We start from the raw sequence: 22384 nt of genomic DNA, 5'->3' as shown, positions 1-22384 counted from the left end.
TTAAAACTTAACCTAAAGTTATAACATTTTCAAAAAATCGCACTCAATATTCAAAGCCGATCATCTCGGGATAGGGTGGACCAAATCTCAAAATTTGAGTGGCATTAGAATTCCTGTTCTTTACTTCTCAAAACACAATCAAAAAATTTTATGAAAAAATTCAAAAACGTATTTTCAATCAATAAAATAGACGCTTGAGTTGCCGACCAAAAGTTTGGGATCACCTCTTTATATGGTGAGTTTGGGATCATTCTTATAAAAACATGCAAATTTATTTTATTCATATCTTTCTCATCTAACATCGTATTGTAGATCTGAAGGGTTCATTTGGAAGTTAAGAAATTGTTATTTTTTAATAAATTCATTCAAAAATTATATTTTGAAGTGATAACCATAAAAAAATCACCGGAAATTTATTGTTTTTTTGAAAGTTCCCAGATTTTTTTTATAGTTCTCACCTTAAAATATAATTTTTGAATAAATTTATTAAAAAACAACAATTCCTAAGCTTCCAAATGAACCCTTCAGATCTTCAATACGATGTTAGATAAGAAAGATATGAATAAAACAAATTTGCATGTTTTTATAAGAATGATCCCAAACTCACCATACAAAGAGGTGATCCCAAACTTTTGGACGACAACTCAAGTGTCTATTTTATTGATTAAAAATACGTTTTTGAATTTTTTCACAAAATTTTTTGATTGTGTTTTGAGAAGTAAAGAACAGGAATTCGAATGCCACTCAAATTTTGAGATTTGGTCCACCCTATCCCGAGATGATGGCTTTGAATATTGAGTGCGATTTTTTGAAAATGTTATAACTTTAGGTTAAGTTTTAAGTTCAAAACTAAAACATTATATTTGGGCAAAATACCTCCGAGATAGCTATTGCTCATTATCTTTCAAATGAGATCAGAAGATTTTCAATATGTCCTAAGACGCCTGAGATATGAACGATCAAAATTTGCATGTTTTTTAGTGGGTGATCCCAAACTTTTGGCCGGCAGTGTATATGTATTTTTTTTTCTATAAAAAAATTCCCGACAAAATTAAAACTCGATGCACTATCGAACAAAAAGGCATCGAAAAAAACACATGCAAATTTAAAGTGAATTTTGCAGTGATCTTATGATTTTAAGAAATGAAATTGCATATTCGAAAATAAGAACATTTCATGTTCTAAATCTGCATTGTAACTAAGCTTCAATATTTTGTAAACTGTTACACTATATTCAACTACATATTTGACTTAAGTTTAGCATAATACCTTAAAAGTTGTCTTAGCTTAGCTAGCTTAATTTTGAATTCTTTAAAATATCAAAAAGACAGATAAAGAAGGTTTTCTAGGCAGGAATTGAGGTTCCCTTGCTAAGAATAAAAATAAATGTTGAAGGAGTTTATTAAAATATCATGTTGAACAATTTCGGGTAGATTTTTTTTACTGAACTCAAATTCTTCATAGCGAAGCTTTTTGAAATGCTAAATGCTAAATTTTCTCCATTTGTAAAAAAATAGCTCAGAATTCCAAAATGAAAATTCTTCTAAAGGGCAGAAAACACATTTCAAAGTTTTGATCCCAAATTAATCCCAGTGTCCAGAAAAAACGCTTCTGAGGGCTAGGAAATGCATTTTAAAGTTTTGATCCCAAATAAAGCTCAGAATCCCGAAAAAACGTTTCTAAAGGCCAGAAAATGTCTTTAAAGTTTTGAACCCAGATTCAGCTCAGAATCCCGAAAATTATGCTCCTAAAGGCCAGAAAGCGCATTTTAAATTTTTGATCCCAAATTAAGCTCAGAATTCCGAAAAACGCTTCTAAAGGTCTGAAAAAGTATCTTGAAGTTTTAATCCCAAATTAAGCTCAGAATTCCGAAAAACGGCTTCTTAAGACCAGAAAACGTATTTTAAAGTTTTGATCCCAAAATCCCAAAAAAAAATCGAAAGGCCAGACAATCTATTTTAAAGTTTTGATCCCAAATCAAGCTCAGAATCCCGAAAAAAGACTCTAAAGGCCAGAAAATGTATTATGTATTATTCGTTAAAAAGAATGAAAATGTATTTTAAAGTATTGATCCCAAATTAAGCTCAGAATCCTAAAAAAAGCTTCTTAAGGCCAGAAAAATGTTTTGATTCCAAATTCCGATCAAAATCCCGAAAAAAACGCTTTAAAGGCCAGAAAACGCATTTTAAAGTTTTGATCCCAAATTAAGCTCAGAATTCCGAAAAAACGCTTCTAATGACCAGAAAACGCATTTTGAAGTTTTGATTCCAAATTAAGTTCAGTATCCCGGAAAACGCTTATAAAAGCCAATAAATGCATTTTGAAGTTTTGATTCCCAATTAAACTCAGAATCCCGAAAATACGCTCTGAAAGCCAGTAAATGCATTTAAAAACTGAGATCCCAGATTTAGCTCAGAATCTCAAAAAAAAAACGCTTCTAAAGACCACAAAACGCATTTTAAAGTTTTGATTCCAAATCAAGTTCCGAATTCCGAAATAGCTTCTTAAAGCTAGAAAGTGCATTTCAAAATTTTGATCCCAAATTAAGCTCAGAATCCCGAAAAAACGCTTGTAAAGGCCAGAAAATGCATTTTACAGTTTTGATTCCAAATGAAGCTCAGAATTCCGAAAAAACGCTTCTTAAGGTCAGAAAATGCATTTTAAAATTTTGATCCCTAATTAAGCTTAGAATCTCGAAAAAAAAAACACTTCGAAAGGCTAGAAAATCTATTTTAAAGTTTTGATCCCAAATCAACCTCAGAATCCCGAAAAAAAAACGTTTCTTAAGGCCAAAAAATGCATTTGCAAATTTAGCTTAGAATTCCGAAAAAAGGCTTCTTATGGCGAGAAAACACATTTTATAGTTTCGATCTCAGATTAAGCTAAGAATCCCAAAAAAACGCTTCTTAAGACCAGAAAACGTTTTTTAAAGTTTTCATCCCAAATTAAGCTTAGAATCCAAAAAACGCTTCTAAAGGCTAGAAAACGTGTCTTCAAATCAAGCTCAGAATTACGAAAAACGCTACATTTTAGAGGCCGATTATTCGTTGGGCCGAATTTCACAAATTTAAAATTTCGGTGTGGTTTGGCTAGAATTTCGTTGTAGGTCTGCTCTCAAAATCTCTGATTTCTAGAATTATAAATTAAAATTTTATCTTGCATGGGTTCTGAATTCAAAGTTCGGATTGTATAGCATAGTTCGAATCTGATTTCAACTAATAAAGTTAAACTACCAAATCGTGAATTTTACTCAAATATAAAATTAAACTATCAATGTTTCTTATTCCTAATGGTTTTCTGTATTTAAGATCTTAATATCATCAACCCAAATTTTCTTATTCTAATTTCCCTCTCCGAATTTATTTTCAAAGTATTCATTTCTAAATTGCAAATCATACAGATTAAATAAAAATATCGATTGAGTCAATCTGAATAGAGGAAGAAAATTTTCTTTATTTTTTTTTAACTCAAAGATTAATACGCTGTTAAATAATAACCAGAACTGTTAATTCTAGACTACAGGACTAATTGCCCAGAAAGTTTCTTTTTACTTTTGACAGGAAAGGATTTTCTGATTTTATCTTCAACACATTTTAGACCGCGAAGAAATTTGAGCCGGAAAACATTAAAATTCTGCATTGAACTTTTAAAGCAAGTTCTTTCAATTAAGAATTTTTGAGAAATCTAAATTGTTGTGTTAAATTTTGAAGAATAAAGTTTCAATATCCAATTCATGACATTTTGAGTGCTGCTCCAGAGAGTAGTGACAAGCGTAAAAACGAGATGTCCTAAAACGTCTGAATTCTACTGAGTTAAAATTTAAAGAGGCTTTTTGTTTTTTGGTGGTTACAATCATTTGTTAATAATCTAGTATTTGGAATATATAGGGACAGAAGGTTGTTGATTGAACTTAAAAAGTATCCTACTAACATCCTTTCATGTTTCCCCCATTGACTACTAGGACGTGGCCGGCGCCGTTATTGATCTTCTTCAAAGGGAGAGCATGAGTTTTGTGCATTGTGAATGAACTGCTAATCCCAAGCACCATTCTGTTGGCCCTTGCACAAAATTGATGGCCTCGATCAATCACGGAGTAGCAACCATTGGCGAGGTAGAACTTGTTCTGCTTAGCCACGCCAGCGATCATGGAATTCGAAATGCGTAAGTTGAGCAAAGCCTAATAAAATATGTAATCTGAAGTTTAACTTTTTTTTTTTTGAGATCGATCATATCCTCACAGCATTTCGAGATCAATGATTTAAGGTGGATATGAGTAGACAACCAAGCTAAGCTAAGCTAAGCTGGTTACAATCATTTGTTAATAATGAATTTTACGAACCTCCATTCGACGATTGCTTCACACCAGCTTGAAACTCCAGACCAAAAACGGATATTTTTTCAAGCTCTCAATTTTCAAACGATTTAGAAAATTTATATTCTTTCAGAACCAAAGTGATGTGACAGAAGATTCGTAGACAATATTCTGCTAAAGTCAGTTAGTCCTGACGCAACAATACTTCTTAAAACTTAAGGGTCATGACTGCAAAAAATTGAAAAAAGGTCATGAAAACGTATGACGTCTTATTCAATCCTTCAAGGAAAAGTTGTTGAAGTCTTGTATCATTTTGGAGGCCATATAGATACATTAGCACACATATTTTTTATTTGGATTTATTGAATTACGACTTCCACGATTTGTCATGCGAATCATTTATGACTACCCTGATTCTTTTTCTAATATACTATGACAATTTACTTCATCATATAGATGATTGAGGTTGTAATCTTTTAAGTCTTCGCTCGATATGCGATTGGGAATATCTTTATATACGACATTTTTCGTAACAATATGGATAGTTTGACGACTTATTTGGTCGTCTTCTGCAACTTGAGTGAGGGCTCTCATTTTCTGTCAGTTGGATAAAAATAAGATTATTTCAAAGTAATGCTTTTTTTGCTGTCAAATTCAAGTTTATATCGTACAATTTATTATTTGCCTGATTGCTGATTTTTTTCAAGGTTCATGAAGATATTGTAGTACCTGGACTTGATCCCCTGACGAAACGATCTGCAGATTGGTTCCTCGACGCTATCTGGAATATATAAATTCATGGGGATTTGCTTCAAAGGCTTAATGCCAAAAGCAAATCGTATATTTCTAGAACTAAAATCTTTCAAATCGTAGAAGTAGTCAATCAAGCTAAGCTAAGCTAAGCTAACTAAAATCTTTCAAATCGTAGAATAGGTCATCGATGATCTAAAAATAGACCACTATTTTGAAGCCTCCTTAAATACGATTCCAATCATCGATGTAGCATTATTATAAACGATTTTATTGAAGTCATTTGTATTCTTTTACGATTTCCAGCAAATTCGTTTTACGAAAATCAGACATGCGAATTAATTTGCATAGGTATACGATAGCAGGCATACGAATTATTTTATGCATGACACGACAAAATCTGTCAATCACGGCTGATCATCGTATATAGGTCGTTTCACGAATTTTTTGCGAATTTTCATACACAAAGATCGAGTTCATATGTACATAAATATGAGTCTCTGTTTTTGTCGTAATAAAATCATGCAACGCATTTAAATACGATAAAGAAATTGCTTGGGGGCTGCACATTGAGTGCAGATATACGAAAATGAGTTTAAATAATATTCTTTACGATATAATCTGTAAAATAAAATACGACTTCTGGTTGTCTGCGGATGCACACAAACTATTCGATTCTTCCAAAATTTAACAGGATTAAATAACCTGAATGTGAAAATTTGTAGGTGACAAAAGGGTATAAATGCATGAATTTGTAGCTAAACGCATGTATACATGCAGAAATAAAAAAAAATAAGACTTCTCTCAATGTCGAATATTTGTTTTTTTAATTGTTCGCTTTGATCCCACTTTAAAAAATTTGATTGTGATTTTTTTAAAAATATCTATGGAATTTTTTGGAACACATCGAAGTTCAAGTGCTTTTTTCTCCTAGGGCCTAAAACGTATTGAAAAAATAACATAAACAAGGGGTACATCAATAGTTTGAAAAGCCAACAGATAAATGAAAAATGGTACATTTGTCCCATAGGTATATTTGAAATAATATAGTATTAAAAGTTCATGTAGCCATCCTTGAATATAACGAGAGAAAAGGTTGAAAACTTTTAAATGAAAGAAACCTAATTAAATAGAACTTGAGCTAATAAATAAGTATGTACAGAAAACAAGCAAAATGCTAAAAATGTTTAAAACATGCTTACCAGATTGCCCGTTTTAATCCGGGTTTGCCTGGATATTAATAAGAAAATTTAAAAATGTCCGGTCTGGCTCGATTGCCCGGATTTCATTGAAAAATGCCCGTATATTGCCCGGATTTACTCAACATAATGTTAAAAAAACAAGTTGTGTTGTAATTTTTTTTTATTTATGCGTCCAAAACAAATTTTTTTGAACAAGTTTTATAAAAATAATCAAGAATGGTTTTTTGGAAGCCCAAAATAAGATGCTGATAAGTTTTGTTAAAAAAAGAATTTTCAAGTTTTTTTTCCTAAATTTTTGTTGAGTAATTTTTTTATTTTGACCAAATTTGCCCGGATATTACCCTGATTTTCGGTCGACAATTTTGAAATCAAATACCCGGATTTTGCCATGTCAGATGAAATTGCCCGGATTTGTCCGGTCCGGATATGTGCTGAATTAATTCGGGTAACCTTAGTTTAAAACCTAGTCAATAGACCTAGTATCTAAGATGAAAATCACCAAAAATTGGTCAAACCAGAACAATTTTTAAATGTTTTTAATATTTTTTCACCAACAGTGTTTGCAACACAGCAATTTTAAGGGCCAAGATAATCTAGAAAGCCAAGCTAAAATGTTTGATTTCAGAGGATTTTTTTTTATTTTAGGACAATATCATATATTCGAGATCAAAGAAACTGGTTTGATCTAAAAACCGTTGCAAAGTTTTTACATGTTTGTGGCTTGAAATGATTTTTTTTTTCATACTTTTGCCAGTTTTCATTTTGCTATTTTTATACAGTGATATTTTAAAGAAATTACCCAATCTCAACAAATTTTCAGAGTCAAGTCAACAGAAAAAGGGCTCGTTTTCATCTATCGTTTTTGACATCAATTTGTGTATAGGTTTTCTTTAGTTTTGTCAAAATTTTCCATACCACTTACATTCGAAAAATGCCTCCAGATGGATCATAAATCTGTGGGCCAGAATCTTTTGGAACATGCAGAACCTGCTGAGGCATCTGTTACCGGAAAAAAACATAAGTTCAATATTGAATTACTGATGAATAAATTTTATTTTTGCACCTCTGCACTAAAATATCAATTTTCTAAAACTAACTTTGGTTGCTGCATAAAGGCCATAAAAAAACAAAGTCGAAAATTAGTACTTTTTTATACTGTACTAGCTGATCCCATACGAACTCCGTTTCGCTTTAAACTTGGAATATGTTATGAACAGTGTGTATAAAAGTCAATTGCCAAGCATTTTCCAGATGCATTGTTAAGTAATAATCGCGAAAATAATAGACGATCACTTTTCTGACGTCTGCTACTCAATTTGAAATCATGAATCAATTGACCGTGGTGAAGACCCCGTGTATAAATTTCGACTCGATCGTTGCATAACAACGCAATTATTTCCAAAAAAAACCCTTTTGGTGACCTCTTATACAATCTTTGATATCTGAAATCGATTACCCTTCCCTTAAAACTCCCGTGTGCAAATTTCCTAAGCAATCCATTGCATAATAACGTCAATATTGCCAAAAACAGTGGAAATTAATTAATGTGGACGACCCCTTTCGTCGACCCCTGGCAAAACATTTGACATCTGAAATCGAGTGCCCGTCCCTGAAAACTACCGTGTGAAAATTTTCATGCCAATCCTATGTATGATAACGATTGTTTGTCCCTAATAACTCCTATGTGCAAATTTTCATCCCAATCCGATGTATGAAAACGTCAATATCACTAAGATATTAAAAGTTAATATGAACGACCCCTTTGGACGACCCCTGACTCCGCATTTAGCATCTCGAATTGATTGCTCGTCATTCAAAACTACTATGTGCAAAGTTTCATCTCAATCTGATGTATAATAACGCCAATATCGCAAAAACAATAAACAGTTGATATGGACGACCTCTTTTGCCGACCCCTGACAAAAAATGCAATGCCTGAAATCGATTGGTCATCTCTTAAAACCCTCACGTGCAAATTTTCATCACAATCCGACGAAAAATAACGTGAATAACGCGAAAACAATATTTGTCTTGTATGGACGACCCCCTTCAGAAGGGGTCATCCGAAAATCCGAAAACATTTTTCATCATTCCTGGTCCTAATGAACATACATGCCAAATTTCAGCTCTCTAGCTCTTAAGACGGCTGAGTCTATAGAGGACAAACAAACAAACAAACAAACCCACAGAAATTGCTTTTTATATACATATATAGATAGATTAAAAACGGTGTCGAATAAATTCGAGTTTTAAAAAACCCTTTTTGCAACTTGTTGCATGAATATCAATTTAATGTTCAACTTTAAAAAGATTTAGCGGGCTTCCGTTATTCAATTAGTTTTTTTTCTGAGATCGGTTGTTGAAATGGAAGTCCTTAAATTCTAAGATCCGAATTATTTATGTGTTAGAGTAGATTATTCAATCTGATACAGGAAGCATCCTGAACACATAAATTCGAACTTCGAATCGTTATCTATCCTGATTCTTCTATTTTGAGTTCTGAATTTTAGAAACACAAGTTTGCTAAGATTCTTCTTGCTGCGAGTTGTGAGTTCAAATTTTATTGGTTTGTGAATGGTGAAAAAGGTTGACTGTAGAATAAAAAAAATCATTTAGTTCACCAATAGCTCACAGAATAAGCTATTAAACTTAAATTTTCCGCTGTTTGAATATTAATGACTGGATTCCACCAAATTTGAACCGTGGCTACTCTTCCGCAAGAGAATTTTGTGGTTTCATTCTCATTTGGAAACGAAAACTTAAAGGGCATTGATTAGGTGCTCATTTAAACCGAATACTCCAACCGTGTCCGGGAAATCTCCGATTTGAATCCTGTGGCTCCTGGTCGTGAAATTTCGCGCAGTATTTCCGCTCCACCGAACCGGAACTAGTCGGTGCCAACAGTTCCAGTTCGCCGACCGTTTGCCCCCATTTGGTCCGGAAAACCACAAATCCACTTTAAATATCAGGATAATCATGCTTTGAATTTCGAAAAAAAAATGTTATCAAAATTTTCTTTCAATAATTAGAAACCCTTCCTATCTATCGAACCTCCGTTGAAATCTCAAGGAACGGCCCCGAATAGCTCTGCTGAACTTCTGTTAATCACCAAGGGTCTCCTTCGAAAAACCCCCTCCGATGAAAGAAGGTTCTGAAGCCATCTCGTTTCCTCCCGGAATCGGAAATTGCTCGGGTCCAGCTCCAGCAGCAGATTCGATCATTTTGTCCCCCTCTTTTCCAAAACGATAACGACGGCAACTGTCAAGGTTCGGGGTTCTTTCGAAGGTTCAACCATTTGTTGCGTTACCTGTTACTCTTCGGAAGGTTGCTGACGTCAATCGCCGAAACGTTCGGGGTTTTTCCCCTTTTTGGAGGAGAGGATTCCGAAGGTTACGTTCCCCTTCCAAGGACATTCATCATTTCCCCTTTTGGATCGTTGGTTTGCTGAACGGTTGTATGATTGTCCTTTTCCCACTACCATCTGGATGCCGTGGGAATTCGGAAAGCTTCCAAGCTTTGCAAATGGGGTGAAATCATCCCCCCAGTCTCTCCCGGAACCTTTTGCGGAGCAAGTGCTTTCACGAGGATCTCAAAAGCTTCGGTGTCAATTTAAAAGCTTTCATCCCAAAAAGGGAGACCATTCTCCGGAACCAACTTGCTCGAGAGTTCCAAAATGGAAATCAAACGGCGGGGAGGCATCCCCCATTCCATGGGGAAAAATCACTCAATCGACCGCACTTTTTGGTGAAAATTTCCCAAAAAAAAGGAGAAGTTTTACGGATCTTGCCCCGGGGGGAAATTTTTCTCGAACAGCAACTTCTCGGTGACATCAATTTTTCATGACGGAGTTGGTTTCTCAGTTGATTTTTCAATTTGACATGGTGCTAAGTTCGGATTGATGATTGTTTCAAAGGACTTTCGAATGAAATTGGGCAATTTATCAGCAGCTTGCTAGTTTTGCGCTGTTATAGCAGGCTCAATATAATGTTTGAACTTTTGAAAAGCTCATCTTTCAGATAAATTTATAAAATTTTCTATGCCCGTTATATAACGCAACTGGGTTAGCACGGCTTTCAAATCCAGAATAACTTTTGTTTTCTTCTATTTAATTTTCGTAAACCAGTTCAGGGTTCAGATTTCAGATTCATATTTCAGATTCATATTCCAGAGTTAGGTTCACTATTTCAGAAATGAGATTACAGATTCGACCTTCAAATTTTGATTCAATCCCTAAATTTAATATTTCAGACTAACATTCAAGATTAAGATTTCAGATCCAGATTTTCTATTTAAGAAAAACATTTCAGATTGCAGGTTTTGAATTACAAAACAGATTTAGATTCCAATAGGAATAAAATTTCAGGATTTCACTATATATTATTTAAGGTTTCTGAATTCCGATTTCCGATTTGAATCTCCGAATCTTTGAATTTCAGATTTCAGATTCAGATTTCAAATGGAGATTCAATTTTTAGATTCAGATTCAGATTCCAGATTTTGATTTCGTATTTCCTGTTTGAATTTTAGATTTTTAATACAGTATTTCAGATTTAGATTCAGATTAGAATATCGGTTTCAAATTTTAGAATCGGAGGTCGATTAAAATTCAAGATTTCAGATTTCAATAACAGATTTCAGATTTAGAATCCAGATTCAGATTCACGTTTCATATTACAGGTTTGGATTTCTGATCCAGAGTTCAGATTCAGTGTTCATATTCAAATTTAAATTTCATATTTCACTATCAGATTCAAATATATATTCTTGGATTTCAGGCTCGGATTTCAGATTCAGATTTCAGATTCAGACTCCTACTTAAGATCATGGTTGCCGAAAAGAATTCTGTGTTTTGACGAAAAACACCCTGACTTTCCGTTATTTTATCCAAAAATTCTGTGACGGTTTTGCATGTTTTTCCTTAAATTTCATTAAAACATCATGTCAAATTGCGTCTTTTTTACATTTGAATTAAGAAAAAGTAATTTATATTATCTGATGAAATTTTTCGAATTTTAGGATAATTATCCAAATTTATATTGACATAAAAAATTCAATTTTATAGAAATATCCAAAATTTTAAAACTCTGTGAAGTCTGTGAATCAATTTTAAATTCTGTGTTCTGTGGCGCAGATTCTGTGATGACAATGGGCTCAACATTCTTTGAAATTATAGATTTTTCTGTAATTTTGGCAACCTTGCTTCAGATTCAAATTTTAATGCCTGATTTTGGATTTTAGATTTTGACAGTAGTAAATAAAACCAAAAATAAAAAATATAATTTTAAGAACGAATAATTTAAAGTATATAAAATAAATAAAAACTATACTAAAACAATAAAAAATGAATCAAAATAGATAGGAAATATTTAAAAATTAATAAGATAAAAAACCAATTTAAAAATAAATTATATGAATAAAAGTAAGGAAAATATAAACTTAGATCTATTAATTAATTACAAGGGTAATGAAATGGAATGAATAAGAATATAAATTTATAATTTATAATGAAGTAAATTAAAATGAATTGTAAATATAAATTAAAACTAATAAACTAATTTAAAAATGAATAGAATGAAAATAAATAAAGAAAATAATCATTAATACATAGTTAATTTTGAAAATAAATTAAAAATGAATAGCATAAAAAAATCGAAAACATAAAAAAAATCGAAAACAAAAAAAATTAAAAAAAAATGAATGAACAAAAATTAACAAAAAGAAAAAAACCAAAAAAAACTTTGAAAAACAAACGAATTTAAATTAAAAAAGCAACAACAAACTGAAAACAACTAAAAAATAAAATGAGGAATAAAAAAAAATAATAGAAAAAAATTGAAAAGAAACGGAATGAACATTTTTTTAAGGAATAAAAAATAAAATTAAAACAAATTATCAGTAGGTAAGTGAAACAACGATAAACATTCAAATAAAAAAAGGTTCAAAAAACATTGAAAATAAATTAAAAATATTCCAAAAATATAAGAGAAATCATTCAAAGAATAAATATCCACCATTAATAAACAAAAAAATGGCTGGTAAACGGTGGATAATGTGCAACACGAGACCCCATAGTGGTCATATCAACTCTTATTCACAACTCCTATCTCTACCTCCCCGCGGTGCCGGCTGGGGTGCGAGTAACCTAAGCGGAGATCGGGTACCCAACCCCGGTGGATGCTTTGGTCGCATGCAGACTGAGAAGGTGGCCGCACGCGTCTGTTCCCCAGGTCAGGGGCGGCTCAAACAGCGTCTGTCTTGCAGCAAGCGGCTGAATTTATGAAATGCGGCTCCCGCCAGCTAAGTCCAAGATGGCAGCCCCATCGCGGGATAGGGACTTTAGGCTAACAACCTACTGCTCCCGATTCATAAACTTGTTACGGAATCCGAAAGAAATGACCGACCTGGAACTTTGGCGACGACTTTTAGCATGAAAACACGGACACGAATTGGAACTTGGAATGTTTTAACCCTTGCCCAACAAGGCAAACTGGAACAACTTGCTAGAGAGGCTAGCCGCCTCAAGCTTGAAATTCTGGGACTGAGCGAAGTCCGTTGGCCTAATACTGGAGAACACAAGACACAATCCGGGCAAGTCCAGCTTTACTCTGGCATACGAGGAGAACATGCTACTCGGGAACGAGGAGTTGGTTTCCTGTTAAGCCCGCAGGCCTACGCGGCCCTCATTAGATGGGAACCGATAAACGAAAGAATAATCGTAGCCAGATTTAGAACACGGGTTAGAAACCTTACAATGGTCAAGTGTTATGCGCCAACTGACGTTGCCGACTTGCAGGAGAAAGAGCAGTTTTATAGTCAACTGAACAGCGTGGTAGAGAGAATTCCGAAGGGTGACATTCAAATCCATTTGGGCGACTTCAACGCAAAGATTGGCTCCGACAATCAAGACCTTGAGCGTATCATGGGGCGCCATGGCCTAGGACAGATGAGCGAAAACGGAGAGCTGTTTGTATAATTTTGTGGCAACAACAACATGGTGATCGGTGGATCGCTCTTCCCCCATCGACCAGCACATAAGGTCACTTGGGTATCCCGAGATGGCCGAACAGAAAATCAAATTGACCACATCTGCATCAGCCGAAAATGGAGAAGGAGCCTTCTTGATGTCCGCAACAAACGAAGCGCAGACATTGCATCTGACCATCACCTCGTCCTTGGCGAGATACGACTGAGAGTTGCGCGTGTCCAACGGCGCGAGGAGAAAGTCGGGTGTCGATACGACGTCCGCCGGTTGGAGAATCCAGAGGTGAAAAGGGCATACGTTGAACAGCTAGAATCCCGAGCCTCGGAGCTGCCGACAGACGGAACAGTCGAAGAACAGTGGTGTGGAATCAAGAATGCCTTTATCACGACGAGCCATGGTACTCTCGGTAAAGTTTGTGGAAGAAGGAGCGAATGGATGTCGGATGAAACTTGGAGGATGGTCGATGATCGGAGAAAGGCGAAAGTCGGAATTGAGCAGGCATGTACCGGGTCAGCCAAAGCAGCCGCCCGCTTACGATATGCGGAGCTGGAAAAGGCAGTTAAACGAGCTTGTAGACGAGACAAGAGAGCCTGGACAAACTCCCTAGCCGAAGAGGGAGAAAGAGCCGCCGCCAATGGAGATATCCGATTACTTTATGACATTTCTCGCTGCCTCAGTGGTGCTTGGACTAATGCAAGAATGCCGCTAAAAGACCGAGCAGGTCAGTTATTGACCGATCGAACAGATCAGCTCAAACGATGGACTGAGCACTTCGAACAACTCTTCCGAGTCACGAATAGCGATGGCCAACAAAACCCGCAGCTCAAAGCGCCAACAGTAAGTCGCATTAATGGCGTTAACTCGGAAGCGCCCTCGCTGGCTGAAATAGAAGCGGCAATCAAAAACATGAAATCCAACAAAGCACCTGGGATCGATTGCATCCCTGCTGAAATGCTGAAAGCCGACCCTGCCCTATCAGCACAAATGTTGCACCGTCTTTTCGCTGACATCTGGGATACTGCAACATTTCCGGCCGACTGGATGCAGGGTATCCTCGTAAAGGTCCCGAAGAAAGGAGACCTGACAGAGTGCGGCAACTGGCGAGGCATAACGTTGATCTGTACAACCCTCAAAGTACTCTGCAAACTGATTCTGAACAGGATCCAGGAGAAAATCGACGCTACACTCCGACGGCAACAAGCTGGATTCCGATCCGGACGATCATGTGTGGACCACATCACAACGCTACGAATCATACTGGAACAAATCAACGAATTCCAGGACTCTCTTCTGCTGGTGTTCGTTGATTTCGAAAAAGCATTCGACCGACTTAACCATGAAAACATCTGGGCGGCTCTAAGGCGACGAGGGGTCCCAGAGAAACTAGTCCATCTCATCGAAGCACAATACGAGGCATTTTCGTGCAAGGTCTTGCACGATGGTGTTTTGTCCGAACCAATCCCGGTAACTGCTGGAGTGAGACAAGGATGTATCTTATCACCGCTACTTTTCCTCATCGTAATGGATGAGATTCTTACTGGATCGATCGACTGTGCACCGAACCGAGGATTGCCGTGGAATCCTTTAACAATGGAGCAACTGAACGACCTTGACCTGGCTGACGATATTGTTTTGCTCGCCCAAACACAACAAGACATGCAGAGCAAACTCGACGACCTCACCGAAAGTTCCAAGGCAGCAGGTCTCAAAGTCAATGTCGGAAAGACCAAGTCAATGGAGATCAACACAGGAAATCCCTCCAGTTTCATGGTAGCTGGGCAACAAGTTGAGAAAGTGGAGTGCTTCCAGTATCTTGGTAGCCAGATAACGCCTGATGGTGGTACCAGGAAAGACATCGAAACCCGGATCAGAAAGGCCCGATTTGCGTTTGCGAGTCTCCGAAACATTTGGCGGTCACGTCAGATCTCTCTACGAACAAAAATCCGAATCTTCAACTCAAACGTCAAATCCGTATTGCTGTACGGGTGCGAAACTTGGTGCACATATGCGGTGACGACGCGAAAACTGCAAGTATTTGTAAACCGCTGCCTGCGGAACATCATCCGCGCTTGGTGGCCTGGCAACTGGATCTCGAATGAGGAACTACATCGCCGGTGTCATCAAAGGGCGCTAGAAATTGAGATTCGGGAACGTAAGTGGAGATGGATTGGACACACGCTGCGAAAAGATGAAAACGAGATTTGTAGAGAGGCGCTAGATTGGAATCCAGAAGGTCATCGAAGAAGAGGCAGGCCCAGAAACTCGTGGCGGCGAAGCCTAGCCGCTGAAATCCGAACTGTCGACGAGAATCTTGACTGGGACCAGGTGAAGACGCTGGCTCCGGATCGTCAACAGTGGAGGTCTTTTACCACGGCCCTATGCACCGGTGGATCGGCGCGGGATCATTAAGTATTAATAAACAAAAAAAAAATTTAAAAAAATCTATTGAAAAATTATTTAAAAAATTAATTGAAAAATTATTATCAAAAAAATTGAAAAATAATTTTAAATTTTTAAACTGTGACCCAAAGATGGGTCTTGACTCAAACATTCAGTCAGCGAAACTTTTTTTGTAAAGAAATGAATCCAACTTAGATGAAATTTCAGGGACTAGAAAGGGAAAATTGATGTTGAAAAACATGCGAAAAAAATTCGCCTTGTCTCCCGGTGAGACTTGAACCCACATCTTGCGCCTCTTTTTTTTTTCGCATGTTTTTCAACATCAATTTTCCCTTTCTAGTCCCTGAAATTTCATCTAAGTTGGATTCATTTCTTTACAAAAAAAGTTTCGCTGACTGAATGTTTGAGTCAAGACCCATCTTTGGGTCACAGTTTAAAAATAGAAAATAAGGCGGTGCCAAACACCGAATTTGGTTGGATATCCAAATACGGCAAACGCATCATTTCTCATCATAACTGACAACCCGTGCAGTATATGAGAAGGCAATGCAAATCTTGCCGTGCCTAAAATATCCAAATTTGAGTCCAACTACCGTAAGATGAAAAGATGGGAATAGAAATAGACCAAGAAAAATGATTATGATCACATGGGAGAACTATTCCCTTCATTCCGATAGACATCGACACTCAACCAGTATAATATTCATACGCCAGGTTGGTCTCCTGTAGTAGAATGTTAATACATGGGCCCCGGAGAGGCGCAAGATGTGGGTTCAAGTCTCACCGGGAGACAAGGCGAATTTTTTTCGCATGTTTTTCAACATCAATTTTCCCTTTCTAGTCCCTGAAATTTCATCTAAGTTGGATTCATTTCTTTACAAAAAAATAATTTTAAATTTTTTTCAGAAAAATAAGAATAAAATAATAAAAAACAAATTGAGAATAAAAATGAAAAATTAATGAAAAATAAAAAAATTAAATTAAAAAAATGTAAAAATTAATTAAAAAAACAAAAATTAAAAATAGAATAAAAAAACATGGAAATAATTTAAAAAAATAAAAATTAATTTAAAAAAAAATAAATTTAAAAAAAAATTGAAAAAACAGTTTAAAATAAAAATTAATTCAAATTAATTCAAAAATAACATACAAATTAAAAAAAAATAAAAAAAAAAATCAAGGAAAAAATGTAAAACAATTTTTTTTACTCTGTTGTGTTGTGAGCCTACTTGGTTGAAACTTTTAAAAGAAATTTAAAAAAAAATCTAAAACAAAAAAAAATTTAAATTAAAAAATTTAAAACAAATTTCAATAAAAAAAAATTAAAAACAAAAAAAAATAAGTAAATTTCAAAAACATGATAAAAAAACAAAAACAATAAAAACAATACAAAAAGTGAAAACAATACAAAAAGTAAAAGCAATACAAAAAGAAAAAAACAATACAAAAAGTTAAAATCATTTGAAAAAATAAAAGCAATAAAAAAATAATAACAATAAAAAAAAATTAAATAAAAAAATAAAAACAATTAAAAAACAAATTAAATAAAAAAAATTAAATAATATTAAAAAAATTAATTAATAATTTTAATTAAAATAAATTAAAATATAAAAAATGAAAAAAATATAAAAAAATTAAAAAATATAAAAAAATTAAAAAATATAAAAAAATGAAAAAATATAAAAAAATGAAAAAATATAAAAAAATGAAAAAATAAAAAAAAATTTTAAAAATATTTAAAAACATACAAAAAATGCAAAAAAAAATTCAAAAACAAATAAAAAAAAAATTCAAAAACAAAATTGAAAAAAATAAATTGAAAAAAGATTGAAAAAAAATGAAAAAAAAAAACAACAATGGCAACATCCGGTTTTTAGAAGCGACACTACCGTTTAGTTTTCTCTAGAGCAGGGCCAATATAATTTTGACATGCAACAACAATACATATTTACGTTCAGAAATGGTGATAACTCAAAAACAAAAACAAAAGTTTTTTTTAAATCCTCAAGTACTCGAAAATTACAAAAAGATAAAAAATAAACAAAATCAAAAATAAATACAAACAAAAGACCAAAAATGACAAAGTCTACTCAAAAATGATGAAGAATGACAATCACAGCAAAAATGACAACAACAAAAACTAAGAACATAAACAAATCAAAAATATTGCAAAAAGCATCGAAAACATAAGATATAAATTATAACAATTCTAAAAATGGTTGGAAATAGACTTAAAATAACGTGAATGATAATAAAAATAGTTATTTTGTAAAAATACGAGAAAAAAATTTCAGAAAAATACCGTTCAATTTTGCCAACATTTGATTTTGGCAACACAAAATGTTCGGGCATGTTGCCAAAAACGAATTCTGCCAAAAATATCTTAAATAAAATCGAGAAAAATAAGAAATGCGGTTTGGATGATGTCTTTCATTAACCCGCCAGCACCTCATATAAAATCGCGAATTCTTGTTAGACACCCTGTTTGGATCGCTAAAGACTGACTGTGTTCGTTTAACGTACGTCTTGGAATGTCTCGGACCAGAAGGAAACAGAGTTCCGCAATTTGTCACCTTTCTTTCTATCTTTTTTTGTTCTTCTGTGGTTGAGTTGGCTGGCTCAACATTGTTGCGAATTATGCCCGGCGGCCAATCGGATTTTTGTCCGGTTCAAGAGGAACGATCAAGATGCGATCAGGGAGAATGGCTTTTCATTCGAGAGTCGAACCTCAATTAAAAGATGATTTACCTCCGGCGTTGCGAAGAGGTGATAAATAAAGTTCACTGACAGTCCCAATCATTTTGAAATTTGAGAAGAATTTAAACAAGCATGTAGAAAGATTATCTCACTTGATGGTGTCAATCCAGGTACCATTCAAAAAAAACTGTTTTAAGGTTCCTGAATTTTTTGTAAAAAAAAAATCTTCTGAGTTACCTGCCTGTGAAAAGATGTGTAGCTTACTCATTTTTTTTTGCAAACATTTACGTCTCAGACTGTGTGTGAGAGTTTTCGCTTATTGTAAATTGCTGTCGCGATCGTACCGTCTCTTCATACAAGGCCTTGTTTCTTGAGGCATATAAGTTGGCTCCCTAAGTTCTACTTCTTCCAACTTCTGCTTCGATTCTCTCCGGAGACAACCAGGTGACGCGCAGAAGTGCCGCGCCCATTCGTCTGAAAGCACCATTCAAGTAACTGTCCGCTTAACAAGTCGTCATTTTGTTCCACACCTTGTGCTGCAATTGCGGAAACTTCTTGCAGCGAAAGTCCCAGACAAGGAAATCCATGACCAGTTAGTCAGAGAGTGGTTCTATCAATAGGTTATTGACCAACCCATTAGACGCTTCTAGTCTCTCGGATGGAAGTGTACGCATCGTTCTATCTTTCCAATACCATCAAAGAGTGGGGAGAGAGTGTTCTATGAATTCACCAGCAAAAAAGTCATTCCCCACATTCCTGGAATCGTGCGGGGACCCTCAATGAAGCGTGGCAGTATTCGAAAAGTTTGCGAAAATTTGCATACCTACTTAGCGTATCACACTTGAGCTGTGCGCGGGGGGAATTCGACCAAGTGATTAGGAGGAATTTGTCAACTTCGATAGGCGCAGCAAACCGGTTGAAATAGATCTCATCTGTGGGCCCTGAGATGAATTTCAAATTTGTCAGAAATTGGCCTTCCGTTGATTTGTGGTCGAAATGCCCTCGGGGTGCCTAGTTTGGCGTCTTCTTTGCTTTCTTTTCCAGATATGTTCATGAGAAATGTTTAGGACTACGTAGGTAAATTAGGAAAAAAATTAGTTGCCTAGAAAGGTTCGAATATCGGAGTACCTTTTGATTGACTTATAAAAGTCAAACTACGTTTTCAAAACACTACAAAAACACCAATTTTTGCAAATCTCATCAAAACGCGGCATCGAGGAAAAAAAAGAAACAGTTTATTTGGAGTTTATAGCAACTGAGTATAAAAATAAATGAAAAATAAGATAAGAATGATTTAAAACAAAGAAAATTGAATGAAAATTACCAAAGGAATTTTTAAAATAAAAATAAACAGATAAATAGCAATCAGTTAAAAAATGGTAAGAAAATAAAACATTTCAATATCCTTTAATATCGTTCCAATATAATGATATTGGCGGCATACTGTACCTCGAAATTAAATTCTTCAAAAATTTTATAGAAACAAACCCAAATCAAATACTAAAAAAGCTAATAATCAATGGTCAAAAATAATAAGGAAAATAATTCCAATAAATAGAAAAAAAATGAAAAAAGGGGCAGATAAACCCAAAACTAAAAACAAAAAAAAAACAGATAATTAAAGAATGAATAAACCACGTATTTTTTGAAAGAACTGAATAAAAGATCAAACAGAATAAAATATGAATAAAATTAATAAAAATAAATTTTAAATATAAAAAGATATTAAAAGAGTAGTAAAGAAAAAGAATTAAAAGAAAGGAACAAAATTACAACACAATAAAATAAAGTAAATAAAAATGAATTATAAAAATAAATAAAAATGAATTAAAAAAATCATTTAAAATACTCAAAATAAATAAAAAGATGAATTAAATTATTAGAAATTAATAAAATTTTTAGTAATTGAAAAAACTATTAAAATAATGAATACATCTAAATTATAAAAATTATAAAAAATTGATAAATGAATTGACAAAAACATCAAACGAATGAAGAAAATATTAAAAACAACAAACAAATAAATTGAAATAAAATCAATCTAAGGAATTAAAACTTAAATAAAACTTAGAATCAAAACTAAATTAAAATTGAGAATAAAAATTAAATCACATAAACAGTAGAATAAAAAAAACTAAAAGTTAAATGAAAAATAAGATTAGAAAAAATCATAAAACGAATAAAAAAAATACTGAAAACTAGAAAAACTAACTTTCAAAAAATACCAAAATCATTTCAAAAATACAAAAAAAAATATTTTTTAAAAAATAAATAAAATAAAAAAAGGAAGAAAAACTACATTAAAAAAATTAAAAAATATTGAAAATATAAAAAAACAAAATGGAAAAAAAACATTTGAAAAGTCTGAAATTATTTAAAAAAAAATTATAAACATTAAAAATAAAAAAAAAAAATTGAAATGGCATTTAATTTTTTTTTAAATTCTACAAAGAAGTTGAAAAAATCTAAAAAAAAAACATTACAAAAACATTGGAAAAAAATAAAAAGCATAAAAACGTATTTCAAGAAAATAAACACATGGAAAATAATTGATAAAGCATAAACATTTAAAAAGGAGAAAAAATGCACTTAAAAAGAATAACAAAATGTTTAAAAAAAAATCACAAATATTCGAAAATTAATTTTAAAAAATATTTGAAAATATAATAAATTTTGGAAAATTCAAAAGCATTTTGAACTAAGGTTGCCAGATATTTTTGAGCTTGAATCCGGGTTGGACAAACCGGCCATTCAAAATAAAAACCTGGCATGAACCGGGCATTTGACTTCAAAAGTGAAGACTATAAATCAAGGCAATATCCGGGCAAATTTTCTCAAAACCCAGAAATTACTCAAACAAAAATATTAAAAAAAAAACTTCGTTCATCAAAACTTATCGGCAGAATTTGAATCGTACTCCGGCTTCCAAAGAACCTTTGATGATTATTTTTTTAAAATTGGCTCAAACAAAGTTTCGTTTGTTGGTAATCAACCCTTGTTTTTTTTTATTTTCTAAATAGTGAGTGAATAAATCCTGGCCGGACTGTTCCAAAATTTTGTATTTAATATCCGTCAAACCCGGATAAAAGTTGGTAAAGCCGGATAAAACCGGGAAATCTGGAAACTTTAAACATAAAAAATCGTTGAAAATAATTTATGAAACATGATAATAATGAAAAAACAAACAAATAGGGTAGATACTCTAGAATTCGACAGGAGCTAGTTTTCGACAAAATTTTAAGGAAAGGCTTATCTTTCTGTTTGGTGACTCAAGCTATCTATCTTCATAATTTTCTATTTTTGCTCTCCCACTATAGTATACCTTGAATATAAAAATTCCTCTAAATAAGTTATTGAATAGTTGTAAATAAATAATTTAAAAGTAACATTCTAAATCACCTGTGAAATTCAATTCCAACGACCAAATAAGAATTATTTAGAATCACGAAAAACCCCCCTTTTATTTGATTAAAAGCAACATAAAAGGAATCAATGGAAAGGTTAAGGTTCTGAGATCAATCTTTTCGGTAATTTATTGAATATTTTTGCTAATATTTAATGAAATTTCAACTGTTTTTTGAGCTGTCGAAAACTAGCGCTGAAAATTCTCCCAATACATAATCTATTTTTCGACACCCATCTTCTTCTGTATGTTTATACTGTTTCCATGGTGTAAAAAACGCCGCGAAGTAGACAAGCAATTACAATACGCAAATATTCATATTGCTGAGCTAACAAAGGAGGTGGAGATATGCTTGTCGAAAACTAAAACTTTTTGTGTCGAAAACTAAAATTGAATGTCGAAAACTAGATCATCGAAGGGTTTTAGTAAAAGGCTAATAAAAACGTTGTTTTGAAACTTTTGATCAATTAAAAAGGTAGAGAATGAAGAAAACAATCTGATTCATATAACCAATCACATTTTAAATGAAAAACTTTAGTCAAATAGTTAATTTACATGGTTTTTCTGACAAATCAAGCCAAAACTGTCGAAATCTAGGTATTTTACCCTAATACAGACAAAAAACACGATCGAAAAAA

General features: G+C 33.6%; 1 protein-coding gene across 12 annotated transcripts in view; it reads left to right on the top strand.

Moving 5' to 3' along the window:
- LOC129738847 (polypyrimidine tract-binding protein 2) overlaps positions 1 to 22384 on the top strand; it is a 595573-nt gene that overhangs the window by 290367 nt on the left and 282822 nt on the right. The gene's annotated exons all lie outside the window — the stretch shown is intronic.

Source organism: Uranotaenia lowii, chromosome 1 (genome assembly GCF_029784155.1).
Source record: "Uranotaenia lowii strain MFRU-FL chromosome 1, ASM2978415v1, whole genome shotgun sequence".
Classification (NCBI taxonomy): Eukaryota; Metazoa; Arthropoda; class Insecta; order Diptera; family Culicidae; genus Uranotaenia; species Uranotaenia lowii.
Note: the sequence above shows the minus strand (reverse complement) of the source record. Positions and strands in the feature narration are given on the sequence as shown.